Here is a 19,493-nt window from a genome sequence, read left to right as displayed (position 1 = left end):
CAGGATATACAGGGCTACAGTCAACATGCAGAAATACTTTTTATATCCTTCAGAAAAACTGAGTTGAAAGGTCTTTTAAGGGGAACAGCTGAGTGAGGAATATCCAAAAATGGGTGAGACAGACAAGTGTGCAATGCCTACATGCAGCCTGCTACCAGAAGGAGACATGGAGAGTCCATCCTGGAACTCAGGCATTTTTCAAACAACTTCTCACATGCAACAGAAGCCTCCAAGAGGAAGCCTGGATACACCTGCCTTCTCATTTCCAAATTACTAGTTTTCAAAATTCTTTTGTTATATATATGCTGTATAACCAGATCATAGGCACCATAGCAGAAACGCCCATGGGCAGCCCACAGCCCAACAGAATCACTTTGCAGTAAGTGGATATTCAGCCTAAGATTATCCCAGACATTTCATACTGATGTGACTAGGAAATGTGGCAACTTATCACAAGCCAGATTTACTAGACATTCCCCACCACAGAAAGTGAATTAAACTGTCACTCATTTCTGTATGAGCTGCACTAGTGTAACTACTTCTTCTTGAGTTGGACAACACTTCTCTGAATTAAAGCCAAAACACTTTGTTGCAAGTTAAAAGTCTTTATCCTCCTTTCTGTACATTTTCTTTTCCTTTCCACTGCTCTTACTTTCTGCTCAATTATTTCTTCCCCTGACTTGGTATATTTACCCTTTTTTGCTCCACTTGCCCCCTCCCCATTCTTTTGCTCCCCTCCTCAGTAGATATAAACAGAGGGATCTGGACAGGAGCTCCAGCCACGCTGGCCAAACTAGTAATTATGATATCAGCACTGAACTACTGCTGCCCTTTTGGTCCTTCCCTCAAAGTATCAGTCAGCAAAGCTTCCAGGAGCACAGGACTATGTCTCCTTTCCCCAGGAACCATTTGATCATCATGTCCAAGCTAAGGCTGAGACTGTATTCCTGAGTGTTTGTTCTCTGGCGTACCTCCCAACATATATACTCTATTAAAATACAGGAAAAGTGGATACATTACTCATCGTGAGGGTGATCAAAAAAAGAAAAAGAGCAGAACTACCACTACAATTACAGTTGTTGGCATTGCAATTTGTAGCATCACACACACACATACACATGCAGGGACAAACAAAAAGAAGGAATATAAAATATGTCTTGTTCATAAATCAGACTCAATTTCCAGAAACAGTTTCATATATGTATTATTATTATATACACTATTTATGGCTGTGTACTGGCAGTACAGAAAAAAGCATTAAATACACTCTCTCATACACACTTGTACACACCTAAGCATGCACAAAATTTCCTGATCTATTGTGAATAACAATGGTAAGAATTGAAAAAAGGATTCTAAATTATCAGAGCTACATGTAAAGCTTTAAGCTGGCTGCTCATGGAAATAAACACATTTCCGGAAGTGTTTCACTGTTTCCAGAGTACAGCTCACGCACATTTATGGGAAGAGGTTGCCAGAAACACTATGACGAGGATGCACTGGGGATACTGAGGTGTTCAATAAGGAATCCTGTGAAGAAAGAGCAAATGCTGGAAGTAGGGAATGCATGACAGTGTATGAGAAAGATTAAACAGACTGAAAAAATGAAAAATAAAGTAATATGGGACTTGGTAGTCTTGACAGACAGTGGGTACAATTTGAGCCAGCAACGTGCCCTTCAAACCCAAGCATGTCCATTCTGGGCTGCGTTGGTGAGACCACAGCCATCAGGCCCAGGGAAGAAATCCTCCCCTCCCCTGCAGGATTTGTGAGCCCTCCAGAACAAGAAGGCTTTGACATACTGGACAAAGTCCAATGGAAGATTACTGGTGGCTAGAACAGAGGTCTCTCCCAGATCTCACTAAGTTTTCCAATTCCCCAAAGGGAAGGTGCAAAGAGAACACAGTGAGCCTATCCTTGAAAGGGCAGCAATATGACAAGAACAAAGAAGCTGCAACAATGAAAATTCAAATTATAAATGAAGAAAATATCCTTCATCAGGTAGTGAAACATGGTAACAAGGGTCTAACAAAACTTTGGAGTCTGCACCCTTGCAGATACTCAAAACCCAACTGGATGTGGTCCTCTGCAACCTGTTTGAAGTGATCTTGCTCCAAGGAGGAGATTGGACTAGACAACTGCAGTTGTTTTCCAGCCTGAATTATACCAGAAAATTACGTATCTGGATGGAAGAAGCCAGATAGCTGATAAAAGAAGGCCAGGAGGACAAGAAACGGCATAAGAGGGTAAGATTAGCTCCATAACGAAAAAACAGAGAGAAGTGCAAAAGAAGCTAGAAAAGGGAATAAAGCAAGAAAAATAGCAGGTTGAAACAGAAGGTGAAAGCAGAGGATCAAGACTGAGGAAGAGGCAAAAATAAAGAAAAATCAAATCTCTGTTCACAAAACTGAACTTCCCTCCTGTAGGCAGGAGGTGAAAAATTCCACAAGAGTCATTCAACAATGAAGTATTAAAGTTTCTACTGTCATGTGCGTAGTAGAATTGGATAAGAGAGGGAATCAGCTCTTTCTTTTCCCTCCCCATGACCCCAAGAAACCAACTAAACTTTAATCTCCCTTTTCCAAATATTTGAACTCAATCTTGCAAACTTCACGGATATTTTTACTACGTACACATGTCCTGGGGTGACGTTACGAAGCCGCTTTATTCCTTAACCGTGCGCTCAATGCCCAAGGACGCTGTGCCCTTAACATGGACCCAAGGGGGCAGTTGAACGGCTCAGCCCAATGGCTCCAGGGGCTCGGGAGGGAGTGGGCTGGGAGTGCTGTGCTGCTTTTTGGTTTCCGTTCTGTTCCAGCTAGCTGGGAAAAGGTTCTGTTGGGGTTTTTTTCTTGTTCTTTTTTCCCTTCCTTTCCCCTTGCCTCACTGCCTCCCTTCCCTCCTCGCTGGTCCGGGGAGCCTGCGGGGTGGGCCCAACTGGTCCCACACATTTCCTCTCTGGGAATTTGTTGTTTTTTGAGTAGTTTTTTATCCTGTTCTACCCTGTTTTGTGTGTTAATAAACAGTTTGGTTTCTTTTTCCCACTTTCACTTCTTGTGACCCGTTTGTCTCATTGACGGAGGAAAAGGGGAGGCCCTTTTCCCTTCGGAGGAGACACTCACTCCTGAGTGTTTCCTCCTGAAGTTTTGTATCAATGACCGAGACAACACACTATGAAGAACATTTCACTTGGAATATAAAAATACATGCACTTTTATCAGCTTAAAACTCCAAGTTCACGACACCCAAATAAGCCTCTTACAGCTTTTTACAGTTTTATAAGATATGGTCCCATGAGTCTAGGCCTATATACACAAAAAATTTTGCTCCCTCTTGGAGCTACACCACCAAATTCAAATACTCCTGATCAGGTTTACAGCATTAGCATTTATCATGTTACAATATTTTTCTATTATAACACAGATGGTCAGTTGCACGTGCTGCAATAGGGACTTGCTGCCATCACTGAAAGTGAAAGCAGAGCCCAAATTGTGTTTGTGTAAGCAAGGAAGAGACCATGACCAAAAACCCACAAAAAAAAGAGACATCTGCACACTTACCCTGCGATATCCAGAATCTGTATCAAAATCAGCCTCAGGTGTAACAGTCAGTAAACAGGACAGCAAACCCTTGCATTTAGCAGAAGATTTCCGGGAAGCCAGATTACCTAGAAAGAGTTGAAAAGAGTTACTTTAATACACAAAGATGAGATCACCTATGCATAATGAGAACAGGCTTCAAATGAATCACAGCACCAGAAAAAAATAAAAAAGAAAGCTGCTCAATGGGAGACCACCATGATCAGCATGGAGAACTCAAACCCCAGAAGGCGACAGAAAATTTGTTACAAAGCACGGAGAGTTAGATGCTGATAGACGCTCAGGGTTTAGCAAAGAACATCTAATACCCAAGATAACATGGTGTTAACCCTCTAATCAAGGATGTGGAGGAGACCAGAAAGAGCACGATATTTTGCTTAATTAGTTGCTATCAAAGAGAGGATGAGTTCAAGCACTTGCAAAAACAAGGCAATCTAAGACTATTTAAAAGTTTAATAGCATTCTAGAGTCTTTGGTAACACACAGTTTGCCCATGAAATCAAAATAATCCCTGGAGATAAATTTAAAGGAATATATCTCATTTTAATGCACAGAGTAAAATGACTATTCATTAAAGCAAAGCAGTTTTATCCCTACATTCTCCATCTCACATGCAATACATATTGAAGTAATCTTTATGACAGGAAGTGGCATGTAATCCTGCAAGAATGAACTGCTGTTGTTATCTGTAAATCAATACAATTTTTTTTTTTTTAAGTGGATATAACAGTGCCTATTGATTTCATGTTTTTAGCACTGGAGTTTCAGTTTCTACCAAGAAGATTCTTACAATGACAAGATTGCTGCATACATGTAATTGAGTTGATACAATCTGAATCTGAAGTTTACAGTGCACTTCTCTCTGCAATGCAATCAGGGCTCCTGTCCCAATGCCTCAGCTTAAGCCTTTTTTTCCTTTTATATAATCTTTATATTTTGTGGCTTTATAATAATTTTGAAGTGGTAGAGTAACACTTCACTAATCCAACCTGCAAGCTATGGAAAGTTTACCATGCAGAAACATCCCCTTGGAAGTTATCTCCCTACCCTGCTAGGATATTATTTCGGAATATTTGTATGACTTTTGTTATGTTTAAATATCCTGACCAAATAATTTCCCTTGTGAAAGCCTGAAACTGGTTCAGTGCTGAATATCTACAGCCCAAAGAGGTGTGGTGAAGTTGAGGATGGTAAGGGTACAAGAGACAGAAGCACACAGAAAAACTAAATGACTTAGCCAAGGTCACTTTGTGGATCAGTCAGGCAATGAGCCCCATTAAGAGTTTAATAAAACTGCTAAATTCCTACTATATTTCTGCAAATGAAGCATATAGCAACTTTGGCTTGACTAGCTGACCAAATGGCTCATGCTGCAATGAATGATCTGTAATGAGAGCTGGCTGAGAGGCACAATGCACCATCAGCCTGAGAAACGAGGGAAAAAAAAAAGATCAGACCACTAAAAAAAAGTTTAAAAGGATGAGATTAGGGCTAGATGAATAACATCCCAAATCAGGTTAGGAAAGCTAAAGTGCTGAGAGAATTAAATCTGGCCAAGGACATCAAGGGCAACAACAAATGCTTCTATAGGTATTTCTGTGACAACAGGGAAGACTTGGGAAAATGTTGGCCCTCTCCAGAAGGAAATGGGAAATCTAGTTACTTGGGATATGGAGAACATTAAGATAGTCAGTGACTTTTTTGCCTCAGTCTGCAGTCACAGGCGCTCCACCCACACCGCCCGAGTCTCAGGCAGGGACTGGGGGAGTGAAGAACCATCCGCTATGGGATAAGATCAGGGTCAAGACCATCTAAGGAATCTCAAGGTGTTCAAGGCCAGGTTGGATGTTGGTTAAGCAACCTGGCCTAGTGGAAGGTGCCCTGCCCATGGCAGGGGGCTTGGAACTATATGACCTTTAAGGTTCCTTCCAACCCAAAGCATTCTATGATTCAATAAAACACATAGAACGTTTACATGCAGAAAAAACTGAGAGCTGTCTAACCACTAGCCAGCTACGCATTAGTTTCTTGAAAACATAAAATAATAAAAGAGGAAGCACATGAAAGGCTGGGGAAGGTGTGGATATGTAAACATCTTAACCACATTACTGCTCATCATTACAGTTCATTCCATCATACAGAGCTCCATGCTCTTCCTGAGCCTGTCTTCTTCACAGGTCTAGATTCACTTTGGAGCTAAGGCTTTTCACATAGCTGGTCTACGTATTTATCTATTTAACACTTCTTGAATACATTGTTGTGACTTTTTAATTGAGTATTTCTGACTTTCACAAGATGACTAAGGAATATAGCATGGACTGCCTAAAAGCACTCAGACAAAAATAGAATCTTTTCTTAGTTTTGCTTTTAGTTTGTTGAAAAGAGCATTGTTTTCATGAGGCAGTTTATGGAAAGGAAAGAAAAAAGGGGAAATTACTCAGGGGAGTAATTTCTGTTTTGCATGGTGACTCATCACATCATAGTTACCCTATCATCTCCAAGGGCAACACTAGGCCAGAGCTACTCTGAAAGATCTCCTTAGGGAAACACACACTTCTCCAAGCCACCTCAGGACTCTCGCTCCAGAACTTCACAGAACAGGAAAAAACCTTTGAGAGTAATAAAAATAAAATGGGTTTCAGATAGGGAAGAAGCCTGAGAAGCCAATGACAGTTTTGCATGAAGGAAACCTTCTTCTATCTCACCTCAATAATGAAAGACATGAAGAATATTTACAAAGCATATTGCAGGCTCTAGACAGTGATACAGAAAGGCAAAACAGAACTCAGAGCTGGATATGGGACATCTGAAGAAAGAAGAATCAGAAGGAAACGAAGGAGCAAGAAACGCAATTACTTGTCACCATGAAAATGGTATGCAAAGACATGCCAAAGTTCAAAATCTGTTTGCTTACTCTTGGACACACAGTTCCAGAGAAGTGCAAAAATTATTTGGGGAAATACGATGACAGACTTAATGGTCTTTAACATACTGCAATTTACATTATTTACTAGCATTTGGGTGAGTTTTGCTTCCCCTGCATTAGAAAATCTTGGCTGTTTATAGGAAGGGATTTTAAGCTCACCAAAACTTTACTGCAGTTACCATTGAGGGGGAGCAACACCTGCCAGGCAGTTCTGAACCACTAAAATAAAATATTGAAACTGGAAAAGGCAGAAACTCAGCAAGGAGCTTTCAACAGAAAACCCAAAGGTTGTCCCTCATCATAGCATACTATCCTGCACAGAAGTAAAACCTCTATTCCCTCCATTCAATTGTCTTGAAGGTGCCTTACAGAAGCCTACAGCAGCAGCCTCATCTCTCCTTCAGGAGCCTAACTACCACAAAATGGACAGGTTAAGTATTCTGTCCTGTGCCTAAGCTTCTAAATTAAGTAACTTGAAGCAACTGGATCTAAAGCTACCTACTTTAGACACTGCATCTCTTCCTTCCTGAAGCAGAGAGCTCTTTCTTCAGGTTAAATCAGCTGCAGGCCATGGTATAGAAGGTTGGCATCAGCTCACCTCTCATCAACATGAACATCTTCATGAAGGGATGGAATAATCAGAAGTGCCTTTGGCATGAAAGACCTGGTCAGTGAGAAGCAGGTCTGGATCTTTTGGAGAGAGCAGCTGTTATCAGTTGGACTCCCCTCTACAGGTCTGGGTTGGCTAAAGAAGAATTCTCATCAAGGAGAATTGCCCCAGCAAACAATGAGATATGGTGACAGCACAAGCAGCTAGCAGAAAGCTCAGCTCTAAGTAGTAAATCAGAAAAGAGGGTGAGGGAAACAATGATTTCATATGATGTCAAGCCAAACCCACAATTTTTTTATGCAGCAAGACACTGTTTCAGAGCTTCTCTGTCACAGACAAAGTATCCAAAAGCAATACAGCGGATCTGAAGAAAGGTAAGGAGCAGGCAGCAACATCTGGCAACTCAGTACTGTAGTGAGGAACTCATTGTTCCAGAGCCTCCCTGAATAAGAGATCACTTAACAGCAGAGGTACACAACATGGACAACACTGAGGATGCAATGCTTCATGCAGTGCCTTCCCACATCTCACTTGTGGTTGAAAAAAGCATTTGGAAAAGACGAAGGATAAAGCCAAGGATGTGGATATAGTTACTGTAGGTTAATTAACCAGAAAAAGTTAACACAAAAATATTTTATGAAAGCTTGCCTGTGCAGACAAGCTATAAATCAACTCTGAAGCACAAAGTGCTTTAAAAATGCCCTTTACAAGATGCTCTGCCCTGTGAACAACCTCCCCCATGTCAGGTACCACAGCCTGGGGCAGGGGCTGAAGAACAGGAACGAAATACTGGCCAGCGAACACCCTCTCTTTACAAATAAACAAGGCAAAGGAAAGCAAATCGGGGGGGGGGGGGGAAGACTCCAACATAAAGTACAAACTTCCTAGGCAAGCTATGTAGAAGTTTCATAGGCAGCAGAAGGGTGCTATAAGCAGTGTATCTGCCAAATCACAACAGTCACTGCACACAGCCGAGCTGAGCATGCCTGGGAAGTTGTATGGACACGAGAGGTAAATACGGACCAACACCCCCAAAGCTGTCAGTGCTGCCAGGTAAGGGACAACTGTGTGCTGTTATCTTACTCTGTTATCTTTGGCATGTTTAGCATGAAAAGCTCTATAATGCCTGGTGTGACCTGTTGTCCTACTGTTGCCAGAACTGAGCAAGTGGTCTGAGAAGGGACTAATTACAGATCCCACAAGAAGCTACACAGAAGTTCACCAGAGCTGCAGCCAAGAGCTGCAGGCTGGGATAGAAAAAATAAAACGCAGGGCTGGAAATGAAGGATGCATCCATTTTCACAGTCCAATCTGACTTTACTGGAAGGAGTGACTGCTCTGCACCATGATGTCTCCAGAATACTATTGTTATGTTTACCCTAATATATTATTTATTACAGAATTTGCAGCTCTCTCTTTTCCCCAACTGACAACCAGCCAACTACTAATTTGCAAGCTAAAATGCTGCGAGGTCTGCAGATCCCAGGGCATTTGCAAGCCATAAGAATTCTAAAATGCTTGGGAACAGCCTGGCAATGCTGCCAGTCCTCACTAAGGTCCAAAGAATTTAAGCCACAGCCACCTAAACTAAGGAACTACCTGAGAAAAAATGACTTGAGAAGAATGTCTGCACATGCACAATGTTCAAATATTTATAGAAAACTTTTTAGCAGCAACAAATGAGAGCATCCCTGTACTATCAGCTCTGAGTTTGAAATGGTAATTGCTGGATACCTGAGGCTACTTGGCATGTTTTACTGAAAGTTTCTCACAATCACACTCACATCTCTGAAAACAGGCTGGGAACTGTGAACATCTCTTTATCAAAGATTTACACACACACAGTAACCCTGAGGTCACTCTGTGCAATAGCTGAAGTCCTCCAAAATCGAATGCTGGCCTGTGCCTCAAAGCGTTAAGAAGTGGAAAGGGAAGGGGGAAATAATATTCACATATACACTGACAAATAAACTCCTCCTATGACATCACATAACTTTTGAGAAAACATTTGTGGTTTAGAACTGGCTGTTGAGTTTGTATTCCTGCCTGGATAATCACTTCTTTAAAAGGAAGTATATACCAATAATATTCACGGGGAGCTTCATAAGAGCTTGGCAAACAGTTCTGACAAAACAAAAACCTCAAACAGAAGGATTACTCATAAAATGCTACATCAACAACTCTTGACAGACATCTGGATTATGCTGCTCTTTAAAGGGGAAAAACAAAGATGTCACTTCGAAGTTTAAATGGAAACAGTGAAATATGCCATTAAAAATACCACATCATAAACAAAGCTATTTTTGCAAACTCAAATGCAATGAGCAATTATGACAAAGTTTGCCAAGATAATTTACAGATGCATTTTTATTTAAAAAATGCTTTCAAAACACTAAAAGATGTACAGATATTACAGGTTAGTAATGAGTTTATAGACCTCGAGGATCAGATAGACAGCATTAATAACCTATCAAGTCCCATCTTTTTCTTTAAAAAAGAAAAGTTGATGCTGGAAATGAAGTTAAAGCATACACACTAAACCAACTGAGTTTCAGAAAGAAATGCAGAGAGACACTTTAGGAGCCCATCCTCAGAGCATGTAATTCACTATCCGTCCCCTAAACCACGTTAAACATAGAATTGCTTTATCCAGATGACATTAAGCTCTGTGGTATGCTGTACTTAAGACTCAAAATGAGATCACTATGAGGATGCAAGTAAAAACTTTAACTCATTTCAAGTTTATTTGTTTTTTAATTCCCGTTAAAAGCTCAAGGAAAGCTATTGATATGTCTGGGCTTCAAAAAAAGATATGTAAACTATTCCCATGCAAAAATAAAGCACTGAAAAGACTGTTTATTCAAAAATTACAGGGCTCTAATGGATCATGTATGTTCAGTTAAAAATTCTTAACCCTGATAGTGAGGGTTCTTTGAAAACAAATACATACAGTCTGGAAAAAAGGGTAGATTGCCTTAGAGTCAACTTCACAATTCATTGAAGTCCACTACGTTTGCTGGAGATTGGATGAAGGTCACAGAATCACAGAATGGTTTGACTAGAAGGGACCTTAAAAATCATCTCATCCCACCTCCCTTGCCATGGGCAGGGACACCTTCCACTAGACCAGGCCGCTCCAAGCCCCATCAAACCTGGCCTTGGAACACTTCCAGGAATGGGACAGCCATAGCATCTCTGGGCAACCTGTACCAGGGCCTAACCACGCTCACAGGAAAAAATTTCTTTCTAATACTTAATCCAAATCTGCTCTTCCATTTTAAAGCCATTCCCCCTTGTCCCATCACTGCATGCCCGTGTAAGAAATACCTTTCCCCTTCCTTATTGCTGCCTTCCAGCACCTGAAGGGGGCACATAAGGTCTCCCTGAAACCTTCTCTTCTCCAGGCTGAACAACCCCAGTTCCCTCAGTCTTTCTTCACAGGAGAGATGCTCCAGCCCTGTGATCATCTTTATGGCCCTAATAACAAGATCCTTGGTGACTTTAAGCTGCAAGTGCACTCTGCTGGATCATGTCCAGCCTCTCACACACAAGCACTCCCAGGGCTGCTCTCAATCCATTCTCTACCTGTCTTGTATTTGTGCTTGGGATTGCCCTGATCCAGGTGCAGGAGGACCTGGCACTTGACCTTGCTGAACTTCATGAGGTTCCCACAGTCCCACCTCTCAAGCCTGTGCAGGTCCCTCAGGATGGCCTCCCTTCCCTCCAGCGTGTCACCTGCACCACAGCTCAGTGTCACCAGCAAACCTGCTGAGGGTGCCTCAGTCCCACTGTCCATGCTGCCAACAAAGACATTAAACAGCACTGGTCCCAAAACTGACCCCTGAGGAATGCAGCTCATCACTGCTCTCCATTTGGATATTGACCCCTTGACCCCAACTCTGAGTGCAACCAACCAGCCAATTCTTTATCCACCAAGCAGTCCAGCCATCAAATTCATGTCTCCATAGTTTATAGACAAAAATGTCACATGGAACAGCATCAAATACTTTGCACAAGTCCAGGTAGATTACATCAGTTGTGCTTCCCCTATCTACCACTGATCTTAACCCCATCATAGAAGGTCACCAGATTTGTTAGGCATGACTTGCCCTCAGTGAAGTCATGCTGGCTGTCACCAGTCATCTCGTGATTTTCCATGTGCCTTAGCATAGTTTCCAGGAGAATCTGCTCCATGACCTTGCCAGGCACTGAGATAAGACTGACTGGTTTATAGCTCCCCATGTCTTCCTTTTTTCAAATATTTCTTTTTTTCCAGTCAGTGGGAGCTTCATGAGACTGAAAAAACTTATCAATCTGATGCATGGTGGTTTTAGTGACATCATCCACCAGTTCCCTAAGAATCCATGGATACATTTCATCAGGTCTCATGGACTTGTGCCCCTGCAGCTTCCTTAGATGTTCTCAAATTTGTCATCTCCAACAGCAGGTGGTTCTTAATTCCACCAATCACCGCCTTTAGCATCTGCAACTCAGGCAGTGTGGCTGGAACACCTGTCCGTGAAGACCAAGGCAGAAAAATCACCTGTCCCTGCCCTCCTTTTAATTCTGTCCCATAAGCCCCCCCAATCAGCTTCTCACCACTCCCCAGGCAGAGCTCCATGCCCTCCAGCTGGCCATTTACACTTCTTCCTCATCTCCACTTCCTGCACTTCCTAAAGAGCCTGCTTCCTTCTATTCCAACACTCCCGCCACAGGAACCAGCCCGGCATGTCTCCACAATGCCAGTAAGATCATGGGCCTGCAGGCATGCACATCTCTAACTCCTCTTGTTTATTCCCCTCGCCACATCTGCACAGTGGCATTAAGATGGGCACCTGAGGAAGCTGGCTTGGGTTCAGGTGCTCTCCTGCAGACCTGCAATCCCTTCTCCAAGCTCAGGGCATTTCTTGCTGGCACTGCCATCAAACTGACAGGAGTGGGATGGATTGAGGTTCCCCTCCACTGGCAACTTTAGTTTAAAGCCCTCTAAACTTCTAGTTTAAAAGTAGCAGGCAAGTAAGCACATTTGTTGAAGCATCTTTATTTCTTTACTGAAGAAAAGACCAGCAAAGATACCTTCTTCTGAAATAGTTTGAAGGCATTGAGATTAAAAGACTGAAAGTTTTAGGACAGCTTGGCTAACACATTTTCCCAATGTCAATGCTTCACTGAAGCAGCTGGAGAGACTCACAGTCAAAGCATTGAAACATTTGAGACTGAGAAGACCTCAACTTCTTTGACACCATGAACTGACTTTCTGCAGTTCAATGTCTTTTCCAGATATTTGTCAAAAGTCAAGAGAAGCAGAACAAAGCCTGTTGGTTTGCCATTTCCTGGTTGCTTTTAATACAAAGTCCTACTCTTCTGGTAAGACTCTCAGAGACTGCTGGGGAGTCAGGTAACTTAACCAACTGCAGGTGATGTAAGGGCAGCCAGATCCTGCCTTTTGCAGTGTGGGAGAAATGCTATTAGGCAGCTGGAGAGCAGCAGGATAGGATCAGGCTGCTGCAAAAAAAAGTCAGGATGGTGGCAAAGTAAGTACTTGGCTCTTCAGAGTCTTTGTGTCCCTCCTCGTCTTATGTGAAGCCCTGCGCAACGCCAAGAAACCAAGCAGGAACTGCACTTGGTTCACAATGTACCAGAGACATGAGGGATGATGACAGCTCATTCTGTTGAGTCTGATGCTACAAAAAGGAAAGTGAGAGCAAAGTACCATAGCTTGGGAACAACAGCCTGTGCTCAAAAGGGCAAAAGCAACCATTTCTCTTACGATATGAACTAAGGTACAGAGTAGTCTGAAGGGTGAAAGGGCAACCAAGGTGATAACACTGCTACAGTGTAGTATGACCAGCAACATGCTGCATCCCAAAAAGATTTTCAAAACCATCAGTGTCTACCTAGAGGATTTACCCTTTGGATATAGAAGGAATGACAGACGTCACCTCTGATTCCCCAAAAACAGGCTATATTTTTGTAACGAGTCTGAGAGCTTGACCAGAACAGGGAAAACCATATCCTCTTCACAGGGACCAACATACTTTTTACAGACTGCATAATTGTAGCAGTCCTTTTTTGACTTCAGTCTGATTCTCTTGCGTATTATAAGGCACAGGACTTAATTTGTTGCCTTTTTCAGGAAGAAAAAACCCCAAACTTCTAGTGATGCCTTCTGGGTGCTGGCAAAAGATTTTAGTGATTAATTGTTCTGGCTGTCAAAGCCTATTTGGGTTTATTATTATTATTATTATTATTATTATTTATTTTGAAATTTCTTGGCTTTCATTTCTAGACAACGAATCTTGCTATATTTTTGTTTAACAGAGTGAAGACTCTTCCTTTTTTAAACTTTACCAAATAGGTAAATTCTTTCTCTTGGATAAGGGTAACGAGTGTCAGCAAGAAATCCCAGTGGCTGAAAGGCATGTTTTTCCACCCTTAGCCATCATGATCTTCTACTCTACCTCTACTCTACTCACTATCTGATCCACCTCCTAGAGGTGCAGACAGACCTGAACACAACATTCTGTGAGTGTCTGCCGTATGGTCAGACCCAGATTTGGCACAGCCTCCCTGAAGTTCTCCTATGGATCTACACAGATACTGTTGACATAGGCAACAAAGTGCTTTGTCCAACAAGCTCATGTTCCCCCTACTGTCAGCTTGAGGTGGAGAAATGGCCCTCTCTCCTCTCCCCTGACTTCAGAGGGAGTCCAGGACAATTGGCTTAGGAAAGTGTGCAAAACTGTGAACAGCTGAAGCTGGGCAAACTCAGTTCCCATCCCTCACACCTGCCAAATCAAATCATATCTATGTTTCTATATTGTTCTTGTTTCTTAATCAAATTGGTGTCACCAAGTCAAATGCCTTGTAGAAGCCATAAATATCAAACTTGCAATCACATTAAAAACACTTGATAGGTATCAGCTTAGCTTGACAGGATTTATTTTCTATAAGCACACGTTGACCGGCATTAATTATAATTCTCTTACTCAACCCTTTACCAGCTGTCCCATTTATTACACCCCAATTCGCTATTAAAATGACAAGACTCAAACCCTCACATCTTTGAGGCACAGATCTTGGCCACTCTTCCAAAGTAATGATCCAAACTTCCAAAGCTGACTGCCAGTACCACACCAAAGCAATGGAGCCCTAAATCCCCTCTCTCCACCTCCCAAACCCAACACTAAAAAAAACCTGTGGCTTAATTTAATTTGTGATCCCCAAAGAAACAGCAGAACAAACAGATAAGTTACAAAAGATCCCCTTCAGAGTAAAGAGAAGAAAGCAAGCAAAAACAGAAGAGGAAGTGTGGGAGGTGCACAGGTTACAGTCAATCAAACTTTGGATTCCATGAGAATAATTAGAAAAAGAAGCAATTCCTTCACAGCGAGAATTTGTTCTCCAGATGCAAATTGTTAAATTTAGCACATATGACCATCACAGAATTCATTCAATCGTATGAGGAGATCATGCTGATAAAATTGAGCTGCTAGATTTAATTTAAGAATTAGGTTATATAAAAACATAGGGCTTAGGCTTTTTACATATGGTAAAAATGCAGTGGGTAGCCTGAGCACTAACCTTCCCTAACGAGAGTCAGCACTACTTGTAGTCATCCAGATGCATACATACAAGATAAGTGGAGAAAAATCATTTTCCTAGAGGATTTAAATTATCCTGGCCATCACATATTTTCAGTTGCACACTTGGTGGGTGACACGAGTGCTACCTCCAGCACCTCCCAACTAGCAAGTTTCCTCAGTAAGCTTGGAGGACAGTTTCCACACAACTACTCTGAATTGAGGCATTACAGCAAGTCATTTTACATCATTAAATTACTGCCATCTTCCTCATGCTTTGCCATATCTGTGGAGACAAAGTGTAGTGCTTCCTTTGATGCTCCCATTTACAGCTCTGGCTAAAACGTGCAAGTTCAGCAGCTACACAGATAGCGGAGAGCTTGCCTGTGTCTTAACAAACCAGCACTAGCACAGGCAGGAAGATACTCATTTTTACAAGTCAGATAGCACCCATGGAGAAGACTACTGTTATTTGTCTTACAGCCTCAGGCAGTGTCCTACAGCCTGTCATCAAAGGCTTTAAATAAGACTACCATACTCCCATTTATTGACATAGAGAATATGCTGACGACAGAGAGTATGTACGATGATCATGCTCCAGCACCAGGGAATGCTGCTGTTTACATCCTTATTTTTTAACTCATGGCCTAACAGCAATGTCAGGATTAGTACAAAAGCCTACTCTCCCAGCTCCAGCTCTCAGGTGATGTACTTTTCAGGTGGAAGCTCTCCATCTCATCTTTCACCTTCATCCAAGTGCTCCTCAATCAGTGCCCTCTCTTACGGTCCACATTTGTCACATGCGTAATTCAGAGACTCTCGAAACACTCCCTGCCTTCACATGACTAGTCCAGACAATGCTCTGGTCCTAGACCACTTCCACAAATGCCTTGCTAGAGGTACACACTGTTGAGGAGAAAGTCTATCAAAACTGTTTTGCTTCTGCAATAACTAGGATTCATAGATGTGCAAAATAATGAATTTTCTAACACTCCATGAATGTTGTCCACGCTCTAAAGAATTTCAAATGCGTTGGTCTCTCATGACCCATCAAACAGGGAAATCCAGTTAACAGTATAACAGAAAATGCTTCTTGTCTCATGTTTAACCAATTCTTCCCTCCTACACATCAAATCCCATTGTGTATGTCAATCCATCAGTTACTAACTCCCAACTAGATTACTGCAACTCCTATGGAAACATGGACATGACCTCATACCTAATAGAACAAAGTCAATTTATCTCTGGTATCTCAAGCATAGAAGTCACAGTTTGACACCAGGCCCTCAATCCCATACTGAGATGCACTATGAGCAAGCACCCATCACCAGAGAAAAACACTATTGCTCCAAATTCCAGAAGTATGACTGAAAAAATGGCCATTTTAATCAAAATGTCAGGGACAGTGCAGGATCTTAATCTACACCTCAGCTGATATGGATCTCTGGACTCGCCCGTTTCTATGGACTCGTTCTCCCAAACTGCAACAGACAGCCCCGGAATTAATCTTTGTGATTGCAAGGGTAAGTTCTTACCATGAGAACAGTGCGGCCATAGGTTATTAATGAGAGTCCTGATCAACTGCATATTCAGTCCAAATCATTTGCTGAAAAGTTATCCTCCTATAGGCTATATAAATACATAATACATCTACATTAACCTGGGTGACACTGGAGCAGCCTTTCCAGCAATCTGGACTACTTTATCTCCAAAGTAGACTCTTATACCTCATTTGAGTGAGTGAGCACACATTTTAAATAATGACGAGAGACTCCAATTTTCACATTTTCATGGATGCAGTGTCAAATCTATTTGTAATAGGATCATCTATTATCTGTCAGTACTGAGCAAACTAGGTGAGAAAATAATGGTTAGTAGTATATTGTCTGGAATCCTGATGAAAATTAGCAGGAGGTAAGTGAAGTTGTTGAAAACAAAAGTGTTACTTGTTGATTGCTTAATGCAGCCTGACTTGACTTAAGCTATTTCTAATAGAAGATCAGAAGTGATTGGGGCTTTTTTTGTTCAGCAGAAGTTAATTTTCTCCGCCCATTCAATTTTAAACATGGAATATTTCATCCACTGAAGCACTCCTGTTCTTCACACAGTAGACCCGTTTCAAGCAAAACTTAGACCAGTGTCAGAGAGGAAGAAATGCTGTTACCAACTCATTAGAGAAGTACTGAATCTGCAAGTTTCACCCATTTCATTCAGGCCCTTTATGGCTGCCATGTGGACAGATACACTGCTCTTTATCCAGACTCCCCACAGGTTACAGAGAGAGCTGGAAGGCTGGAATATCTCCTTGTTCATTTTCTCATCTCCAGCCTACAAAATCAAGGTGAACACAACACACTTAGACTTACCGCCCCAAGGTTTTCCTTCTTGGAGAGAAAAAAAAATAGATCAGCACATATGTGTGTGTTGATTAGCAATACACCAGATTATGGACCACTACAGCCCTCAGTGCAGCATCAGCCTCTCTGAAACCACACAAAAGAAATACTCGGTGGTAAGGACACCCATCCCTCTCTTGGTCTCTTATCTCTTCTTCATGTTCATAAACTGTGTTCAGGTGTGAGTTTCATACCACTGTCACCTCCTACCACAGCTCAAGTCTTCAACTGCTTTCAGGGCTGCTGCTAAAAGCAGTGCTGGAAAAGCTGCTGGAAGCCAACACCGAGGAATTGGGCTTCGCTTCCTAGATCCACTCAAAGCTTGTGCTGGCCAATGGAAAGAGGGCGAGGAATCCACACTGAGGGGGAGGACAGGTTTCCTGCTGAAGTTACACATGAGAACAGTGGAAACAGTACCTGAATACATAACACATGGTCTTTTCTTTGGTTTGCTCACAACATAGTCAAGAGTGGGGAAAAAAAAAGTAACCAAAAAAACAAACAAAAAAACCAAACCAAACCAAAAAAACAACAAAAAAAAAAAAACCAAAGAACTGGATAGCAAATGGAAACATCCTGCTTTGAAGTGGATATGAAATTTTAATGGAATTTATTTTGTCAGGGCCATTAAAACAATCTTTTGAGTTATGCAAAAAATACTTTTATTTTTAGTGGCTATAAATTAAACAGTCCAATAAATGGAAATACTATTACAAGACAGTAAAATGATTTTTTTCCCTTAAGAAAGCATAATGAAATTCATACTAAATTGTATTAAAACAAATATTTCTCAGTTACATGAGATTAAAATGTAATAATTTCAATTTTCATTTAAAAAACAAAGTATTAAAACTTTGGTTTAATATAAGGGTTTAAACAGACTAAGGTTTAAAGAAAATTTTATTGGATGTGTTAGATGATCTTTAAAGTCCCTATCAACCCAAACCATTCTATTATTCTATTTCAGTGAATTCAGATTATGAGCGAAAAGATAACAACCTGAAATTATACAAAAAATATCCATGGAAGATCTCCTTGCCATCTAAGGTCAACTCAAGCATGTTTGTGTATTAAAATGTAAAGGTCAAATATATAGTCATACTATTACTTTTATAACTGCTAATATATTTGTCTTTCCCTTTGGTAATCTTTCTCAAGAAGTCTGTTTTTTCCACCTTGGCTGTCCAGAAGCATATTTTTATTTTGTTTGTTTCAACACAGCCAGCTGTTATTCAGAAAGTATTTTCTTTACTGGGACCAATTCACTGAACCTAAGACCAAGGAATGCGAGTTTCTCAGTTACAGGCTGAAAAAAAGGGAACTAAGTGGGAGAGAAAGGTATTATAACCTAGTATCAAAGTCTTACAGGCATGAATCCCTATAAGAATCACTTTAGGTCCCTAGAACTACAGGCAAGCATTTTTTTAAAATCTCACTACAGCATCTCAGTGCACAGACACCAGAAGTTTACACAAATGTAATTCTCTGGAATCAATAAAATTTAACTCTAAAGCCTAGATACACAGAGGCTATGGGGTAGGTTTTGACCCAAGGAGGACACTGGTATTCAATACACAATTTTGGCAAGTTTTACGAGTTTAAATCCGTGGTGACTACAGTTCTCATCCCTCTGGAATATTACAGAAGCAGGGATGAGACCCCAGCCTGGGGTCTGGTGCCATAACCATCAGGTCCTGTGAGTCATAACCACCAGTTCTACCTTGTTCTGCATCTCTCCCATCTCTACTCAAAACAAGGAGTTTCACTGATTGTAGCTGTACAAAAAAAAATAAAAATATGGCTTTCCATGGATTAATCTGTTAAAAATTTAATAAAGGTACATTATTTGTTACTTTGAGAATATAAAGCTTTAAAACCTAATAGTGTGCAGAGATAAAAGCATATTATTACAATTAGCAAAGAGTGGTATAAATTTAAGGTATTTAGTTGCAACTCATAACATTTCAATTATTACTAACTAGAGTATATTATGAAAATAAGTTATATGCAATACAGAACAAAAACAAATCAATTACTTCTATGAGTGTTTCTCTGTTTAAACCCTAAATAATTCAAATCCTAAAGACTGCAGTCATTTTGATTTAGAGCATTTCACCCTGACATACATTTGGCATAAAAAACAGAGGAGAAGTAAATCATCTCTAAAATAACTGGGTATATCAAGACAGAGAGAGAAAGGAACTATGCTAGAGATTAAAAACACTTCAAGAAACTATCAAGACAAAGAAGAAAAAAAGCTGGACAGGATGTCAATAAGAAGCAGGTTCACCTTAATCAGTGAAGCAAGAGCAGGAAGGAATGATGATTCTGAATGAACTGCAGTGGAGCACATGTGGCCTGTGTCAAATTCTTGGGGTC

General features: G+C 41.1%; 1 protein-coding gene across 4 annotated transcripts in view; it reads right to left on the bottom strand.

The window, feature by feature from the left end:
* KLHL29 (kelch like family member 29) overlaps positions 1 to 19,493 on the bottom strand; it is a 392,793-nt gene that overhangs the window by 321,945 nt on the left and 51,355 nt on the right. For all 4 annotated transcript variants that reach the window (XM_039569128.1, XM_039569131.1, XM_039569130.1 and 1 more), the window contains one exon: positions 3,561 to 3,667. The gene's annotated coding sequence lies outside the window, so the exon portion shown is untranslated. The remainder of the gene's footprint in view (positions 1 to 3,560; positions 3,668 to 19,493) is intronic.

Source organism: Corvus cornix, chromosome 3 (genome assembly GCF_000738735.6).
Source record: "Corvus cornix cornix isolate S_Up_H32 chromosome 3, ASM73873v5, whole genome shotgun sequence".
Lineage (NCBI taxonomy): Eukaryota > Metazoa > Chordata > Aves > Passeriformes > Corvidae > Corvus > Corvus cornix.
Note: the sequence above shows the minus strand (reverse complement) of the source record. Positions and strands in the feature narration are given on the sequence as shown.